This window comes from Mobula hypostoma, chromosome 9 (genome assembly GCF_963921235.1).
Source record: "Mobula hypostoma chromosome 9, sMobHyp1.1, whole genome shotgun sequence".
Taxonomy (NCBI): domain Eukaryota; kingdom Metazoa; phylum Chordata; class Chondrichthyes; order Myliobatiformes; family Myliobatidae; genus Mobula; species Mobula hypostoma.
The window spans coordinates 63,410,092-63,430,217 of record NC_086105.1 but is presented as its reverse complement, the minus strand read 5'-3'; the positions used below and the strand labels follow the sequence as shown (position 1 = coordinate 63,430,217).

The 20,126-nt window shown below is 45.5% G+C and overlaps 1 long non-coding RNA gene across 1 annotated transcript; it reads right to left on the bottom strand.

The window, feature by feature from the left end:
* Positions 1-210: 210 nt before the first annotated feature.
* LOC134351771 (uncharacterized) lies at positions 211-18,453 on the bottom strand. The gene is made up of 3 exons (XR_010019250.1): positions 18,364-18,453; positions 2,621-2,809; positions 211-860 (listed from the first exon to the last, which is right to left on the bottom strand). It is a non-coding gene; the product is annotated as an uncharacterized LOC134351771 (long non-coding RNA).
* Positions 18,454-20,126: the final 1,673 nt, after the last annotated feature.

The window sequence follows — 20,126 nt, the reverse complement described above, 5'->3', positions numbered from 1 at the left end:
ATGATGAGAGGCATCGATTGTATGGATAGTCAGAGGCTTTTTCCCAGGGCTGAAATGGCCAGCATGAGAGGGCACAGTTTTAAGGTGCTTGGAAGTAGGTACAGAGGAGATGTCAGGGGTAAGTGTTTTACGAAGAGAGTGGTGAGTGCACGGAATGGGCTGCTGGCGATGGTGGTGGAGGTGGATACAATAGGGTCTTTTAAGAGACTCCTGGACAGGTACATGGAGCTCAGAAAAATAGAGGGCTATGGGTAACCCCAGGTAATTTCTAAGGTAAGGACATGTTTGGCACAGCTTTGTAAACCAAAGGGCCGATATTGTGCTGTAGGTTTTCTATGTTTCTAATAAATAGTGGTGAGCATAAAAAAACAAAATGGTACAAAAATTGTCATGTAATCTAAGGTAGTGTAAAAAGGGATGCTAAAGTGACAACAACGGAAGAAGAATTAAGTGTCTGAGAACGTGGCAGCACAACTGGAGACTGAATCAGAATCAGAATCAGGTTTAATATTACTGGCATATGTCAGGAAATTTGTTTTGTGGCAGCAGTACTGTGTAATACAGAATAATAATAAAAATACTATACAATAAGAAACAAAAACACATATATACATATATATAAAATTGTCCATTCAGAAATTTGATGTCGGAGGGGATGAAGCTGTTTCTAAAATGTTCAGTGTGTGTCTTCAGGCTCTTGCATCTCCTTCTTGATGGTAGCAGTGAGAAGAGGGTACCTTGGGTAATGGATGCAGCCTTTTTGAGGTGTCCTCGATGCTGGAGCGGCCGGCCAGTGCCCATGATGGAGCTGGCTGAGCTGACAACTTTTTGCAGCTTTTTCCGATCCTGTGCAGCAGCCCCTCCATACAAGATGGTGATGCAACCAGTTAGAATGATATCCATGGTACAAATTTGTACAAAACTTTGGTGACATACCAAATCTCCTCAAACTCCTAATGAAATACAACTGCTGTCTGACTGGTTAGTTTATGTTGACTAAACAAATATAAATTTATTTTTGGTTATTTTAATTGCAGTGGGAGCTGAATACTCAAGTAAGATTCATTTGATTACAGTTTATTTTTCCACTGATTTAACAAGTGGAGAAAAAGTGAAGGATATTTTTCAAGTGCAGGCCATATTTTACTGAAAGATGCCCAGAGAGGCAAGAGGTTCTGCAGATTTTGGAAATCTTGAGCAGCACACACACACACACACACACACACACACTCACACACTCACACACACACTCACACACTCACACAAACACACACACACACTCACACACACACACAAACACACACTCACACACTCACACACACACACACACTCACACACACACTCACACAAACACACACACACACTCACACACTCACACACACGCTCATACACTCACACAAACACACACACACTCACACACACACACTCACACACACACTCACACACTCACTCACACACACACACACTCACACACACTCCCACACACACACTCACACAGGCACACTCACACACACATACACTCACTCACACACACTCACACACACACACACACACACTCCCACACACACACACTCACACACACACACACTCCCACACACACACTCACACACACACACACTCACACACACACACTCACACAGACACACACTCCCACACACACACTCACACAGGCACACACTCACACACTCACACACTCCCACACACACACTCCCACACACACACTCACACAGGCACACACTCCCCCACCCACACACACACACTCACACACACTCACACACACACAAACACACACACACACTCACAAACACACACACACACTCACACACACACACCCACACACACACACCACACACACACACACTCTCAGCGGATCAAGCAGCATCTATGAAAAGGAATAAACTATGAACATTTTTGGCTGAATCCTTCATCAGGACTGAAAAGGAAAGGGGTAGAAACCAGAATAAGAAGGTGTGGGGGGGGGTGGGGATGAGGTGAGACCTCATTTGGAATACCGTGTGCAGTTTTGGGCCCCCTGTCTTAGAAGGGATTTTCTGATGTTGGAGAGAGTTCAGAGAAGATTTACAAGGATGATTCCTGGAATGCAGGGGCTAACATATGAGGAGCGTTTGTCGGTTCTTGGACTGTATTCATTAGAGTATCGAAGAATGAGAGGGGATCTCATAGAAACATTTCGAATGTTGAAAGGGTTGGACAGAGTAGATGTGGAAAGGCTGTTTCCCTTGGTGAGTGAGTCCAGGACAAGAGGCCACAGTCTTAGAATTAGAGGGTACCCATTTAAAACAGAGATGAGGAGAAATTTCTTTAGCCAGAGGGTCGTGGATTTAAGGAATTCGTTGCCACATACAGCTGTGGAGGCCTGATCATTGAGGGTGTTTAAGGAGGAGATTGATAGGTATCTAATTAGTCAGGGTATCAAGGGATATGGGGGAAAAGCTGGAAATTGGAACTAGATGGGAGAATAGTTTAGCTCATGGTGGAGTGGCGGAGTAGACTTGATGGGCCGAATGGCCTACTTCTGCTCCTTTGTCTTGTGATCTTGTGATCTTATGGAGGTGTGAGTTAACAGGTGTCAGTGTGTAGTGAGGCCACAGTAACTCACCTCTTTTTGCAGAGTTTTGACCTGAAACACCAACAGTTCTTTTCCTGCCACAGATGCTGCTCGACTGGCTGAGTTCAGAATCAGAATCAGATTTATTATCACTGTCATATTCCTGCAACAGATTGCTTGTCGCTCTGCACTCCAGCCTCTGCAGTCTCTTCAGTGACTTTTAGGGTGTAGTGGAGGAGACTATGGGAATATGAAGGAAATAAAGTGGGATCAATGTAGGAGTAGAGTAAAATGGGTTAGCATGCACTCAATGAGCTGAAGGGCCTGCTTCCGTCCGCTACATCTCTGTAAAATAGAATAGAACTTTATTGTCATTGCCCAAGACAACCAGATTGTGGTGCTACTCCAGACCGTACAAACAGATATTTAGAATGCATGTGGTACAGCTTAATTTTTTTTAAATCCCTATTTACATTCAACAATTGACTTTGATGGTCCATAACCACGCAAAGGCCTTTGGCAAGCCGGGGTGTAGTATTATTCAGCTGTATAGCAGCCCTCGGGAAGAAGCTGCTTCTCAGTATTGGCTAAGCTGTTTCTGTATCTCCTACCAGATGGCAGGAGATCAAACAGATGGTTTCCGGGGTGGGGTGGGTTTTTAATGATATTACAAGTGCACCGTGGCGTCGAGAGTTGTAGATTGTCTCCAAGTCCAGTAGTTGAGTCCCAGTGATGCGCTGGGCCATCCTAATAACCTGTAGGAGTGTTTCCTGTCTTGCTGCAGAAAGAGCACCACACTGTCAATTCCATATGTCAGTATGTTCTCTATTGCACATCGATAAAAGTTGGCCAGCAATACTTGGGGCAGATTAGCTCTTCTTAAGCACCTCAGGTACTATTATCGAGGTTGTATTGACGGACTAAGAGAGTTGCTTGGTGATGTTCATCCCCAAAAATATGTACATTCAGTTTAAATGCCCAGCGCAATCAGGCAGAGGTAACCCAGTGGTAATTGGTAAGCAAAGAACTCAGACCATTGCACCATTGCTGTTTACCAAAGTCTGATCCAATAATAGTTTATTGTAACGTCTGCAGGTGATTCACAGGTGTGTTATGGTATAGATGTTGGCGAAAGGACAGTGGTAATCAAACACTGCTGGATTTACAGTGGAGAAAAGTTGAGGGTGTTTTGGGGATCGGGGGCAAGCCAGCTGGAAGCACCGTTTCAGTGTGTCCATCTCCCGAAACACCCTGCCAAATTAGAACAGCATTGTTCCGAGGAGTAGTCTCACTGGCTTTTGCTATACGCAAATCGTCACATTTTCATGTAACGTCACAATCAGGTTGATTATCACTGACCTATGATGTGAAATTTCTTGTTTTATGTCTTTTTAAAGTGCTTCACCAGCTTAACATCACTGGGACAAGGAGGGGGCAGAAGATACAAAAGTTGGAAAGCACATACCACTGGGCTCAAGAACAGCTTCTGATCTGCTGTTATGGACCTCTTATGCGATAAAATGGACTCGTAATCGCGCAATCTTTCTCATTATGATCTTGTATCTTTCTGTTTACCTGCACAGCACTTTCTCTGTAGCTGTTACACTTCATTCTGTTATTGTTTTACCTTGTTCTATCTCAATGCCCTGTGTAGTGATCTGATCTGTATGAACAGTCTGTAGGACAAGGTCTGTGTGACAAGACTAAACCAATACCAATACCAAAAAGTAGATTTTTAAATTAAATTAGCTTTATTTGTCACATGTACGTTAAAACATACAGTGAAGTGCATCATTTGGTCAATGACCGACATAGTCCGACGATTGTGTTGGGGCAGCCCACAAGTGTTGCCACACTTCCAGCGCCAACACAGCATGCCCACAATGTATTAACCCTAACGGTACTTTGGGGTGAGGGAGGAAGCCAAAGCACCCAGAGGAAACCAACATGGTTAAGGGGAGAAAGAAAGTCCAAACTCCTTACAGACAGGAGTGGGAATTGAACCCTGATCAGTAATACCGCCGTTGTAAAGCGATTGTGCTAACTGCTGGTTTGGGTTTTGTGAAGGCACTCTAATCTCTGAGATTATGATTGGTGATCTAAATCCCACACCAGAAGTGAGCATGATGAGTAAACTGACACTTCAGTCGAGATACTGTAGGAGGCACTTTTTTTTAGATTAGATTATGAGGACACACAGTCCTCTTTTATTGTCATTTAGTAATGCATGCATTAAGAAATGATACAATGTTTTTCCAGAATGATATTACAGAAACACATGACAAACCAAGACTGAAAAACCAACAAAAAACACATAATTATAACATATAGTTACAACAGTGCAAAGCAATACTGTAATTTGATAAGAACAGACCATGAGCATGGTACAGTCTCAAAGTCTGTCGAAAGTCCCATCATCTCATGCAGACGGTGAACCTCCAGCACTGCAAACTTGCCGATGCAGCATCCCGGAAGCATCCAACCACAGTCCGACTCCGAGTCCGTCCGAAAACTGCGAGCCTCCGACCAGCTCCCCGACACCGATGCACCGAGCACCATCTCTGCTGAGCGCTTTGACCTGGGTCCCGGCAACAGGCAACAGGCAAGGCCAAGGATTTGGGGTCTTCCCTCCGGAGATTCTCGATCGCACAGTAGCAGCGGCAGTGAAGCAGGCATTTCAGAAGTTTCTCCAGATGTTCCTCCGTGCTTCTCACATCTGTCTCCATCAAATCAGGATTGTGCACGGCATCCTACTTCACAGATACGATAATCAATTCGGAACGGCCGCGCGTGCTGCATTGCGCCACCATCTTTTCCTCCCTCCTTTATACAATGCTTGGTTAAACTGGGTCTCTCTCCTCCTTTACAACTCTGATGATAAGACCCACAAGCAGAGAGTTCTTACTGCAGTCTGCACTAAATTCAGCCCACAGCCAGTATCACTCAGAGGGGTTTTCAGATTATTTGTCATTCTATTATTAACAAAACCATCCTGGGCCTAGATTGGAATTACTAAAAGAAAAACTAATCCCTTTTATTTCCACTATTTCAGCCTTGACTTTCATTACAATTTAAATGGTTGGGCTATGTGTCTGACTATTTTGTTGCCATGTCTCTCAGTGGGTGAGGTGACAATCTCAATTGGAATCGGATAATTATTGTCACACGTTCTGAGATACAGTGAAAATCTTGTCTTGCATGCACTTCATACAGATCAGATCATTACACAGAGCATCGAGGTAGAACCAGGTAAAGCATTAACAATGCAGAATAAAGTGTAACAGCCACAGAGGAAGTTCAGAGCAGGTAAACAATAAAGTGCAAGTTGTTAACAAGGTAGGTTGTGAGGTCAAGTGTCCAAATTACCGTACTAGGAACTATTTAATAGTTTTATAACAGTGGGATACAAGTTGTACTTGAGCCTGCGTGTTGTCAGGCTTTTGTATCTTCTGCCCAATCAAAGGGGGGAGAAGAGAGAATGTCTGGGTCGGCTAGGTCTTTTCATTGTGCTGGTTGCTTTACTGAGGCAGCGAGAGATGTACACAGAGTCCCCTGAGGGGAAGCTGTTCTCCGTGATGTGCTGAGCTGTGTGCACAGCTCTCTGCAGTTTCTTGCGGTCGTATGCAGAGCAGTTGTCATACCAAGCAGTGATGCATCCAGATGGGATGCTTTCTTTTTTACTGGCGTGTGTGTGCGTGCGTAATGTTGACGGGACGATGTCTTTTTCATGCCTTTACAAGGCGCGGAGCAAGACAGAGAGACTGTGTGGCGAGCCACTCCTCACACAGACACTTTGCAGTATTTTTCCCTTTTATTTTACGAGGTCGAGGTGCGATCTCGACTCTCAACCCGGCACGGATGGAAAGCGTACTCGGGAACGGATCCGACTGGTTTCGAACCCGGGAACCTCCGCTCCCGGGTCCGGCGCTGATGTCATTGTGCCACCAGCCAGCCCAGATGGGATGCTTTCTATGGTGCATCAATAGAAATTGGTAATGGGCGATAGGGACGTGCCAAATTTCTTTAGCCTCCTCAGGAAGTAGAAGTGTTGGTGAGTTATCTTGGCCATAATGTCAATGTGTTTGGACCAGGACAGGCGAGTGACATCAGCAAAGCAACCTGCCCTAATCCTGACTCTGCGAACTGTGAACCATAATCTCCATCCTCACTATGGTAACACTGCCACTTAATACACGTTGAGTGAGCACTCCTTATCTGACATGCTGGAAGTGTTTTGAATTTTGTTTTTTTTGGATTTTGGAATATTTGCATCTATATAATGAAATACTTTGGGGCTTGGACCCAAACGAGCTCTTACGAATGCGACTGTGCCAGCGTGGCAGCTGACAAGACCATGATCCAGAGGTCCAGGCTTACTGCACAGCACTCTAGGGTCTGTAGTTGGCTGACGTCAAGTTCCGGGGCACAGGCACTTCCCTCTTGTGTAACGTCTCAACCAGTCACCCTCGTCCCATAGTGCCTGCAAACTGGAAGTGTACTGTTTTTAGTTCCATTCACGGCCTCTCGCATTTGAGCAGGAAAGCTTCACAGAAACCAGTGGCTTTAAAGTTTGTGTGGCATGGCAGAAAGGATGTGCGAGACTGGAGCGCAGCCTGTGCTCTGTGTAGACGGGCAAAAATTAACCTTCACGTTCGGGCCCCTTCGGCACCTTTTGAGGTCCCTGAGTGACGGTTTGGGTACATCAAGGTGGTCCTGGTTAGTCCTCTATCCCCCTCCTGCAGACTCACACATCTTACCATGGTGGACTGTACCACCAGGTGGCCAGGGCTTGTCCCTCTAGCGTTGACAAAGGCTGCGGACATGGCTTGGGCACTCATCAACACCGGGGTCGTGCGGTTTGGCACCCCATCTGATATTTCTTCCGAGCAACACACACAAACTGCAGGAGGAACTCAGCAGGCCAGGGAGCATCTACGGAAAAGAGTACAGTCGACATCTCGGCCTGAAACATCGACTGCACTCTCTTCCATTGATGCAGCCTGGCCTGCTGATTTCCTCCAGCATTTTGTGCCTGTTGCTCAGATTTGCAGCATCTGCAGATTTTCTTTTCTTTGTGGTGTTCCTTCCGACCACAGTCCCCAGTTCATGACAGACTTCTGGGCCGCCATGAGTCTAGTGGGTTCTGCTGGGGCTCAGAACAGCTCCAAAAGAGGACCTGCAATCCTCCACAGCTGAGGTTGTATATGGGCAGCCATCACGGGTGCCAGGTGATTTTATTCCTGACGCCACAGCGGCCTGGTAGCATCTCAGGACACTCCGCCTTCCTCAGTAAACTCAATTCTTTTACACTTCCCATCATGGCCTCTTGGGTTCCAGTTGGCCTACGCTCTATCTCATTCACTTTTGTCCGACATGATGCACATCAACACCCACTTAAGGTGTCCCCCCCCCACCCACGATGGCCAATTTTGCATTTTGGAATGGAGTGAAAAGACTTTTGTGGTAGATAGGAAGGGAAAGCCTGAATGAATTTCTGTAGATCACCTTAAACTGACCCACCAAGACCTGGATGATTCCATAGCATACCCGCTGCATCACACCATGACCATGTGCTCCTAATGAAATACAACTGGACGAGCCAGGGCACCTGCTGTTACTCCAACCAAGACACATAGGACCCGAGCTGGAATTTAGAAGGATGAGAGGGGATCTGATTGAAACATATAAGTTTATTAAGGGATTGGACACGCTGGAGGCAGGAAGCATGTTCCCGCTGATGGGTGAGTCCAGAACCAGAGGCCACAGTTTAAGAATAAGGGGTAGGCCATTTAGAACGGAGTTGAGGAAAAACTTTTTCACACAGAGCGTGGTGGATATGTGGAATGCTCTGCCCCAGAAGGCAGTGAAAGAGATGGATAGAGCTCTTAAAGATAGCAGAATCAAAGGTTATGGGGATAAGGCAGGAACTGGACCTGTGTAGGTTAATGTAAGGGGAGACTGATCACACATATTGCTCATAATAGAAACAAACACTGTCACTGAGTTGTTGTGTTCACTTTAAGAGACGGTGACTGATGTAATGACATCAGTGTAGGTTGACTGCTTTTGGTTTGCTCATAAAGGGCTGTAGCTTTTGTTAAGCACATAAAATGACTCTCACGTTTTATTGACAAACCCTACAATATCAGCTTGTCTTCACGTGCTGGAGTCCCAAACACCACCTGGGTGTGTTGTAACAGTGCAGACTTTGGAAGAGCTTTGCTTATCTTATGGAGGCAAAGCTTTGTATTGAAGCAATTCTGTTGCTAACAACAGTAACCAAGCTGTTGGCAACAGCAGATCTTTTAGCAAGACACCTTAAGCTGAAGGTCAAGGAAATTTGGCACCCAGTCACAAATCAAATTCAGGCTCCTGGGCATCATTATTTCGCCGGACCTCATGTGGGGAACCATATCTCCTTCATTTACAAAAAGGCTCGGTAGAGGATGTATTTCTTACAGCAATTGGTAAAATTCTATCTTCTCCAGAACATCTACTAGTGTAATTCTACATCCCCATCGTAGGGAGCGTCCTCACATCAGCCATTACTGTCTGGTTTGGTGCAGCAGCCTCTCACAGTGTACAAGAACGGTCAGGGCAGCAGGAAAGGTCACTGGCTGCAAACTACCATCACTGCAGAACTTGTATGTATCCAGGACAAAGAGACGGGCAGGTAAAATCATTGTGGACACTACCCATCCGGCAAACTGCCTTTTCCAATAGTTCCCTTCTGGAAAACGCTATAGGCTTAGTAAAGCAAAAACTTCACGCCACCTTAAATGTTTCTTCCCCTGACAGAATCAAAATCAGGTTCATTATCACCAGCAGAATGTCGTGAAATTGGTTAACTTAGCAGCAGCAGTACAATGCAATACATGATACAAACGAAAAAAATAAATCAATCAATTACAGTAAGTATATAAAATAGTTAAATAGTATATTAAATAGTTAAATTAATAATAGTGCAAAAACAGAAATAATATAAAAAAGTGAGGTAGTGTTCATGGGTTCAAAGTCTATTCAGGAATCAGATGGCAGAGGGAAAGAAGCTGTCCCTATATCGCTGAATGTGTGCCTTTAGGCTTCTGTACCTCCTTCCTGATGGTAGCAATGAGAAGAGGGCATGTTCTGGGTGACGGGTGTCCTTAATAATGGACGTTGCTTTTCTGAGGCACCGCTCCTTGAAGATGTCTTGGATACTATAGAGGCCAGTACCCAAGATGGAGCTGAATAATTTTACAACTTTCTGCAGCTTCTTTCAACACCCATAACAGTCAGTGATGCAGCCTGTCAGAATGCTCTCCGTAGTACAGCTGTAGAAGTTTTCAAGTGACAAGTTTTAGGTGCCGAACCAAATCTCCTCAAACTCCTAATGAACTATAGCCGCTGTCTTGCCTTCTTTATAGCTGCATCAATTACGTTGGGCCCAGGTTAGATCCTCAGAGATCTTGACACCCAGGAACTTGAAATTGCTCACTTTCTCCACTTCTGATCGATTGGTATGTATTCCTTCATCTTACCCTTCCTGAAGTCCACAATCAGCTCTTTGGTCTTACTGACACTGAGTGCAAGATTATTGCTGCAACACCCCTCCACTAGCTGGTATATCTCACTCCTGTACGCCCCCTCGTCTCCATCTGAGATTCTGCCAACAATAGTTGCATCATCAGCAAATTTATAGATGGCATTTGAGCTATATTTAGCCACACGGTCATGGGTACAGAGAGAGTAGAGCAGTGGGCTAAGCACACGCCCCTGAGGTGCTCTTGATCGTCAGCGAGGAGGAGATATTATTAGCAATCCGCTCAGTTTGTGGTCTTCCAGTTAGGAAGTCGAGGATCCGATTGCAGAGGGAGGTGGTACAGAGACCCAGGTTCTGTATCTTATCATTCAGGACTGTGGGAATGATGGTGTTAAGTGTTGAGCTGTAGTCAACAAAAAGCATCCTGACATAGATGTTTGTATTGTTCAAATGATCTAGGGCCGTGTGGAGAGTCACTGAGATTGCGTCTGCTGTAGACCTGTTGTGGCGATAGGCAAACTGAGGTGGGTCCAGGTCCTTGCTGCGACAGGTGTTGATTCTGGCCATGACCAACCTCTCTGAGCAGTTAATCTGATCAACCATTCTAGTTAGCTCCTCCCACCCCTTCTATCTATTACCCCCGTCACTGCATTGTATTGTAAACTCTTTTAACCACTTTTGATAATGCTGTTTATGTTGTAAATACTGTACCTACTGGTATTTACGTTCTATATCTATACTTTAATCTCTCCCTTTATTTTTTTTGCATAATTCTCTATTCAGTTGTTGAAAGTTGTTTTTGTTACGTGTCGCACTAACACACCACTGCAAATTCCTGATACATGTAAATATATATGGCGAATAAAGCTGATCCTTGTTCTTGAAAACTTCCTGTGGCCTGTCACTTGGATTCTCCATCGCATTCCCATTCTGATCTACTGTATCTGCCGGTGACCTCCTGCCCCGTTAAAATGAGGCCCAACAGCTGGACAAAACACACCTCATCTTCTGCCTGGGGACATCACAGAGATATACAAGAGACCTTTTGGCCCGCTGTGTCCATGCCAACCAAGCTGTCTACCACAGCAGTTTCGATTTGCCTACTTTTGGCCCACATCTCTCTAAACTTTTCCTATCCACGTAGCTGAGAAAAAACAATAGTTACCGTGACTAAAGCATGGAAGTGTACTTAACAGGAGTGCCAAAAGATATCTTTTCCTGAACCAATGTGGATAACTTTATTCGCTTCAACACTGAACTGTCCCACAACCTATGGGCTCTACAGCTCATGTTCTCGGTATTGCTTATTTACTTACATATACTTTTATTTGCACAGTTTTCTCTTCTTTTCACATTGGTTGTTTGTCAGTCTTTGTGCGTAGTTCTTCATTGATTCTATTGTATTTCTCTGTTCTGCTGTGGACACCTGCATATTTATCAGGGGCGCTGTGTATGCAGGGCCCTTAGCATTACTAATGATCCCTCCAATTTGTCCGAAAATGTCAATGACCTCCCTATCATCAGGCAGGGGATACTGTAGCATTAGGACAAGAACTGTTGGGATGGGAAACAGCTTCTTCCCCAACCCCTCAGGCTGTAAAACTACTGAACTCCCAGCCACCACCCAGGTCTCATCACCTTTGCAGTGCCAGTAGCATAATATTGTTTACTTTTTGACTTGTATTGTAAAAACAACTTATTATTTGTTTATTTATTTGTATTACTTTATATGTTACGTGCGTGAGTATTTGCACTTGCTCCAGAGGAACGTTGTATCATTTAGTGGTATACATGTATATGGTTGAATGACAATAAACTGAACTTGAACTTGATGATAATGAAGCTCAAGGTAATATATGGTGACATATACATACTTTAATAATACACTTACCTTGAACTTTATTTTTTTTCCCACAGAGCCTTGGTGGGCCTTAGCCTGAATTCTGTCTATTTTAGTTCTTTTTACAGGGTGGGCGATATTATATTAGATTAGATTATGAGGACACACAGTCCTCTTTTATTGTCATTTAGTAATGCATGCATTAAGAAATGATACAATATTCGGACTTCTAATGGAAAGTCATAGACATCAGTTTAATTCCCATGTTAACGATGAAAGATTTGAGGAACTGCTCCTATACATTTCAATAAGGTGCATAGTGAGGAATCATTTGATCAAGGTTCATAAGACAAGGGTTGTATTTTCTTCCTTCAGTGCTGTTCATAGTGAGTCAAAGACAACCTAAACTTCTTACTTTACCTAAAGCAGAAATCTTTAGAGGCTGTGCTTTTTTCTGGTGTACTTCATCTGAAACAAAGGACTCTCACAATAGTTGGTTGCATATTTCTGGAGTCCAGTTTGAATTCAAGTTTAAATTTATTGTTGTGGGCCCCCATACCATGGTATAAATTCCACAAAAATTAGCTTTTTGACACCAGTCATCTAGGAACTTCTTGTGGCCTGTCACCTTGATTCTCTATCCCATTCCCGTTCAGATCTACTGTATCTGTCTGTGACCTCCTGCCCTGTCATAATGAGGCCCAACAGCTGGACAAAACACACCTCATCTTCTGCCTGGGCACAGCACAGAGATATACAACTCATCCTTGTAACCAAGCTGTTAATCACTGACGTTGAGTTGGGGTTTCATTTTTAGAGGCTGGTCTGATGTGATGACATTATTATGTAAAGATTTTTAGTGCACTTTTGATGTGTAGGTTTTGGAGTTCAATAACATGTGTTACAGGTTTCGTTAAGCATAGGACGCCTCACTTCATTTTATTTGCGGAAACCTACATTAGTGACCCCAATGCTCTAGGATAATTCCAGAGTTATTGAACATCTCAGCCAACGCAGTAGCTTTGAAACTGCTGGAGTTTTGGGAGCAAAGTGCCGTCGCTTGGTTTGTACAAGCTGAAGCCCAGTTTGTTTTGCGAGAAATCTCCACTGACAACACCAAATTCTACTATGTGGTAGTGTCGCTTGGCAATTCCATGGGTGTGAGAGTGGTGATTCTGCTCAAACACCTGCCTGAACAGGATAAATAATGATCACCTTTTACAGACTTTTGGACCATTGGAGTCTGGGCATGCCAAACAGTTGTTCTCCTTTCCTGGTCTCATCAATGTTTGGCCATCGGAGCTAATGGACCATATGCTCTCTCTCCTGAGAAATCACTGTAATGTCATATTCTTAAAGAACTCTTCATGCAGCAAATGCCTGATCAATTTCACATAGCTCTTGCTAATGCACCCCTGATGGACTTGCTAAAATGGCTGTTAGTCTACACTCAACTAGGCAGCTGTGCATCGTTCCTCCTCCTTCCTCTACCTCAACAAGCCCGGTCAGCAAGGCTCCCAACATAAGGACACCCTGGCTATGAAACAGACGATGCTAGCACGTACTTTTACCACGCCTGCTTTGGTAGGAAGTGCCGATCGCCTTGCAGCTTTGACAGTGCTAGCGTACTGGGACATCAGAGGTCTGTGAACACCATGGGTTTCAATTGCCAGGGTCATCTACTGCTCATTACAGACATACTTTCCTGTGTGACACGGGTGCTCAAGCGAGTGTGCTGCCAGCATCTCCTATTGATGAGAAGGCAAAGAGCAAGAAAATCTCGCTGGAGGCCGCCAACGGAGGCAGGATCCAGACTTACGGGACACCACAGGTGACGCTCTGCTTCATTAGGCGTCATTACACACGGGACTTCATCCTGCCTAAGATGGCTAGACCTCTGCTTGGTGCAGATTCCCTATGTGCCCAAGGGCTGGTAGTTGATCTTAAGAACTGCCGGCTTGTGGATGTCAAGGACTTGTGTCGTTACCCTGTTCCCCTGTCATTCCACACAACGACTCTGTCAAGTGCATGCACAACCACATGTGAGTTTACTCCACTGCTGGGTGAATTCCCAAGCCTCACCAAACCCACGTTCTCCACAAGAGTCACAAAACATGGGGTCGAGCACTGCACTCCCACAACTGGTCCGCCCGCCCACGCTTGCGCATGTAGACTCGATCCAGAAAAGCTGGCAACCGCGAAAGCTGAGTTTGCCAACATGGAAAGACTTGGCATTGTACGCTGGTCAAGTAGCCCCTGGGCTTTGCCTCTCCACATTGGTCCCCAGGTCCAATGGTGGTTGCCCCCCATGTGGCAATTACTGATGCCTTAACGAGGCCACCACCCCTGAATGTTACCCGGTCTCACACATCCAAGGCTTTTCGGCATGTTTAGTCAGAAAGTTAATTTTTCCCAAAGTCGATCTAGATAGGGGCTACCATCAGGTGCCTGTGTGCTTTGGAGGACATCCCCAGTATGATAACCCCTTTCAGCCTTTTTGAGTTTCTGCACATGCCGTTTGGGCTGAAAAATGCAGCACAGATTTTCCAACGGCTGATGGACTTTGTACTAAAAGACGTAGTTTTCTATTTATTTACCTGGATGACATAATTGTCGTCAGTGTGTCCAAATCTGAACAGGTACCTCATCTCTGCACACTTTTAAAGTGCTTAAGCCAGCACGGGTTGATTATTAACCCTGCTAATGCCAGTTAGGGTGGTCAACCATTGACTTTCTTGGCCTTCGCATCTCTGCAGAAGGTGCAAAAGCCCTCCTGTCAAAAGTAGACACTACTATAGGTTTTCCACGGCCCCACACTACTAAAAAGCTACAGGAGTTTTTGGGTATGGTGAACTTTTGTCACCGCTTCATTCCACAAGCTGCCGAACATGCTCCCCCTGTATAGTGCCCTTAATTGCAATACCCCTAATCGAGTGCTTGACTGGTCGGTGGACATGACCAGGGCATTTGATGATACTAAATGAGCTCTTTCTAATGCAACCCTACTCCCCAATACACCCATAGCCATTACCACTGATGCCTCAGACTATGCTGTGGGTGCTTTGCATGCTGGTTGGAGGCGTGTGGTAGCCGCTCACCTTCTTCAGCCGGCAGCTCTCTTCCCCCCTCCACCCCCCCAGAAGCAAGTGAGCTTCTCGGTCTCATTCTGGCTGTCCGCCATTTTTGTTTTCTTTTAGAGTATTGCACTTCACAGCGTACTTTGACCACAAACCCTTTGTGCCTGTGATGGCTAAAATATCAGACCCTTGGAGTGAAGGGCAATGCCACCAGGTCTGCAAATCAGAGTTCACAAGTGATATCAAAGGAAAAATAATGCTGTGGCTGATTGTCTCTCATGGCCAGCCACTGAGACCGTACCCATAGTGGTTGATTACGATGACCAAGTTACCAGATCCAGGCATACTGAACAGCAGTCCTGGGCTTTCAGTTGGCTGACATTAAGTTCAGGGAGACAAGGATTTCTCTCCTGTGTAATGTCTCAACTGGTCACCCTCACCCTATCGTGCCAGCAAACTGAAGATGGACTGTTTTTGACTCCACATCTGGCCTCTCACATCCGGGCTGGAAGGCCTCACAGAAACTGGTTGCATTAAAGTTTGTTGGCACAGCCTCAGGAAAGCTGTGCGTGATTAGCCTGCAACTTGTGTGGAGTGCCAGCGGGCAAAAATTAACCATCATGTTCAGGCACCACTGGCACCTTTTGAGGTCCCTGAGTGACGGTTTGCCCATGTCAATGTGGACCCTGAAGGTCCTCTTTCACGCTCCTGCGGTTCCACTCACCTCCTTACCATGGTGGACAGTACCACCAGGTGGCCACAGGTCGTTTCTTGAGCATTGACAAAGGCTGCAGACCCATGGAGCACGGGACCCCAGCTGGGCGGCTCATCCGAGCTCCAGAGAGGCTCACAATGCCGGTTTTAGTGAATTCTGGGGTGAGGGCAGTGGGGGGGGGGGGGAATCCTATGTAGGGTAACGTAATTGGGAGAAATGTACATAATTCACAGCCATCAACATTGAGTTAGGGTTTCACCTTAAGAGGCTGGTCTGATGTGATGATGTAATTATGTAAAAGGTTTTTTAACGCACTTTTGATGTGTAGGTGTTGGAGTTCAATAAAATGTGTTATGGGTTTCATTAAACATAAAACGTTTCACTTTGTTTTAGTTGTGGAAACCTGCAGGTTCAAGAACCTGATGGTGGTGGGGAAGAAGTTGTATTAGACCTTGAGGTGTGGGTCTTAGAGTTCCTGTACTTTCTGCCTGATGACAGTAACGAGAAGAGGGCATGGCCTGGATGGTGTGGTGCCCTGATGACGGATGCCACCTTACTGGGACATCACCTCTTGTGGCTGTCCTCAATGATGGATTCAGTGTTGTATATTACACTTTCTCTGTCTCTGTCAGAATTGGCCAGCCCACCTGTGATGTCAGCTTAGTTTTCTCTTTCCATTTATCCAGTAGTACGGTGCTGCGCAAAAGTCTTAGGCACAAATATATAGCTGGGGAGCCTAAGACTTTTGCACAGTACCGTGGTAATTTTATGTATTGCACTGTACTGCTGTCACAAAAAAAAACAAATTTCATGACGTGTGATGATAAACCTGATTCTGATATGGGTCTCTATCTGGACTGAGATTGGGAAGGGGGCAGGGAGAGGGGAATCATGGTTGGGAAAAGGGGAAGAGAGAGGGGAGGGAGCAGGAAGCACCAGAGAGACATTCTGTAATGAGCAATAAAATCAAATGTTTGGAATCAAATGACCTTGCCTGGTGTCTTGTGGCTGGGTGTGTCTGCACATGCGCCACTCCCCCACCCTGGCACTCCTTCTCTGCCGCCTGTCCCACACCCCTCCCACAGCACTCCACCCTCGCCATCCCCTCTACCCCGGCACTCCTTCTCTGCCGCCTGTCCCACACCCTCCCACAGCACTCCACCCTCACCATTCCCAACATCCTTTGTTCCCACCAGATTTACAAACTTGCTGTCCACTCCACATTGACAAATACAGGACTGTGCTGAAGTCGTAGGCACCTTAGGTGTACATGAGCATAAGACTTTCGTACAGTACTTCATTTCAGGCAGAAGTAAAGCAGTTCTTCCTGTTTTCCTTGTCAATGTTCATCCCTCAATCTGTGCAGTGTCGGTGATAATGGGAGATTACTGTGAATGGCATCAGAATCGGGTTTATAATCACTGACATATGTTGTGAAATTTGTTGTTTTGTGGCAGCAGTCCAATGTAAGACTCAGAAAAAACTTAAAAGTTAAAACAAACGTAAAATAAATAAACAGTAATGAAGAGGCATACTGAGTTAGTGTTCATGGGTTCATGGGTTCTGATGGTGGAGGGGAAGAACCATTCCTAAATTGTTGAGTGTGGGTCTTTTTGGACATTACCTCTTTCCCAGGGTGGTGACGTGGAGATATGTCTCTGCTAATGGAGGTGTAAGGCTCTCCTTCTCTCCACTGGCCTGCTGGTCACCCTTGGGCAAGTTTTAGCAACTGTTTAGCCCCTGATCATGGTCACATGAAGCCATGGGAGCAGGTGGTGGATGGACATAAGAGCAGCCAGTGCCTATCACAAGTATTGATAATGGCTGGGGTAAAGACACTACTCAGAGGAAAGCAATGGCAAACCACAGCACTTAACAAATGAACGAACCTCTTTCCTGATGGAAGTAAGGATTAACGATATGTACAGGATGGTGAGAGTCCTTAATGATGCATACTGCCTTCTTGAAGACGTCCTTGTTGGGGAAGCAGGTGCCTGTAATGGAGCTGCTGAGTCCACGAACCCCTGCAGCCTCTTTCCAATCCTGTGCATTGGAGCTTCCCTACCAGACAATGATGCAACTGGGCAGAACGCTCTCCACCGTACGTCTGTAGAAATTTGCCAGAGTCCTTGGTGACATTTTTGGTCATATTTTGGTATTGTCTCACTGTAAAATGCACACACCTCAATTGTTACTTCATTGACTGCTATCTGCTATGGGACAGAATGGAGCAGCGAAAAGAACTCTGGAAATAATGGTTATTTGCTTTGTTTTGACATGGTAATAACCTGTTCAAGGTTATCTGTTTCAACATAGGCAGACTTCAGAAGTCTCCCATTAAAACAAGCCAGACTGAGGGTAGTCTGTTGAGATCTCTGCTTCTGCTGAGATCATTGCAGGAGCCAGGTTATATTGTGAAACTCAAACAACAGGAATTCTGCAGATGCTGGAAATTCACGCAACACACATCCTCTGGGTTCCCCCCCGCCGTCTTTCTTCCCAGACCTCCTGTCCCATGATCCTCTCATATCCCCTTTGCCAATCACCTGTCCAGCTCTTGGCTCCATCCCTCCCCCTCCTGTCTTCTCCTATCATTTTGGATCTCCCCCTCCCCCTCCAACTTTCAAATCTCTTACTCACTCTTCCTTCAGTTAGTCCTGACGAAGGGCTCGGCCTGAAACATCGACTGTACCTCTTCCTACAGATGCTGCTTGGCCTGCTGCGTTCACCAGCAACTTTGATGTGTGTATGTTGTGAAACTACCGGGTTTGTGACTTTGACGCTTGTTAGTGTTTCTCCTAGTTACAACCTGTTATCCTTTCAAGATGAGGATTAGTCAGAGAGATCGGAACCCAAAATATCACACGTAAGGAAAGCCTTTGCTCCCAAAACAAAACAAGAGATTAGAGGTTGTGATTCACTGTGGAAATATTAGGTTTAAATAATGGTGTGACGTTCAAAGCTACAAGAGGGTGAAATGTAATGCAGGTTATTTCTGTGTGAGTGAGAGAGGTGGGGTGGGGGGCGGAGAGAGAGAGAGAGAGAGAGAAGTGGGGATACAGACAGACAGACAGAGCCAGACTAAAAATTGTCAGCTGAAACTGGTGTTACTTTATTCCTGGAATCACTGACAACAATGGGACTGAGTTTCAAACCAAGCTCATCACAATGATGCTACTATATTTCACTTTGAGCTTGTGCACAAAGAGCACATTTTAACCCATTATCAAACTTTTAAAACACTCTCCATGCCTTTGCACTTTATTTTTGCCAGTAATCTTAAACCTGTGACCTTTGGTTGCTGACTCTGCTGGTAATATAAAACCCTTTCCTCAAGCCACATGAGCAAAAACTCTCCTGAAAATTTCCCCTTGACCTTTTACCCAAGGAGAACAATTCTGTTACCTCTGACACCACCCCCTGACCCCAGTTGCCTGTTCAGATGATGATGCCCTATGAACCAGGTGACCAGTGTAGATCTTGACATAACAACATGACAGGAAGTTTACAGACAGAAAGAGGCCACACGCACACATCCATTGTCCTGGCTCCAGAACTGCCTTTTCCAGCTTGTTCCCACTCCGCAGAGCTCTGTTCATTGCTTTAGATTAAATTAGCCTTATTTGTCATATGTATACTGAAACATCAAAACATACGATGAAATGCGTCCTTTGCGTCAATGATGAACACAATCTAAGGGTGTGCTGGGGGCAGCCTGCAAGTGTCGCTACACTTCTGGTGGAAACATAGCAACCCCACAACTTACCAACCCTAACCCATATGACTTTGGAATGTGGAGGAAACCGGAGCACCCGGAGGAAACCCACGCGGTCACGGGAAGAGCATACAAACTCCTTACAGACAGCAACGGGAATTGAACCCCGATCTTAGAGCCGGTGCTGTAAAACATTGCGCAAACATCTACACTACTGTGCCACCCAACAGATGACTTGGGCAGCAGAGCTTTGGTCTCCAAGGGTGCAACCTTCAGAAGCCTTTTGCTATCAGTGTCCCAGACACGGTCCAATTTGCACCAGACTCTCCTGCACTTTGATGGGAGTGTTGGGAAGGAGGGAAACCACACAGGGACTCAGTACTATTATCCCACATGTATTCATTTCAATTTAAATTCCCCAGCCATCCAATGCCTTACCTCTGGGTCAATTGCCCAAGCTTCTGCATTGTAGTCCAGTAAATTAACTGCAAAGTCATGCAGTCTCTGTGTGGAGCACATCAATTGGGAACTGAACCTGCAATCCCCATGGTTTGCAAACCATTGAGATGTGGAGTGTTTGGCTGGCGGGGCCACAGCTCTAGACATCCCACCTCTCAAGGAAGTTCAGGGAGCCTCCTGCATATTGACAGCGGCTCCCTGATGCTCGCAAATTTTATACAATATCCCG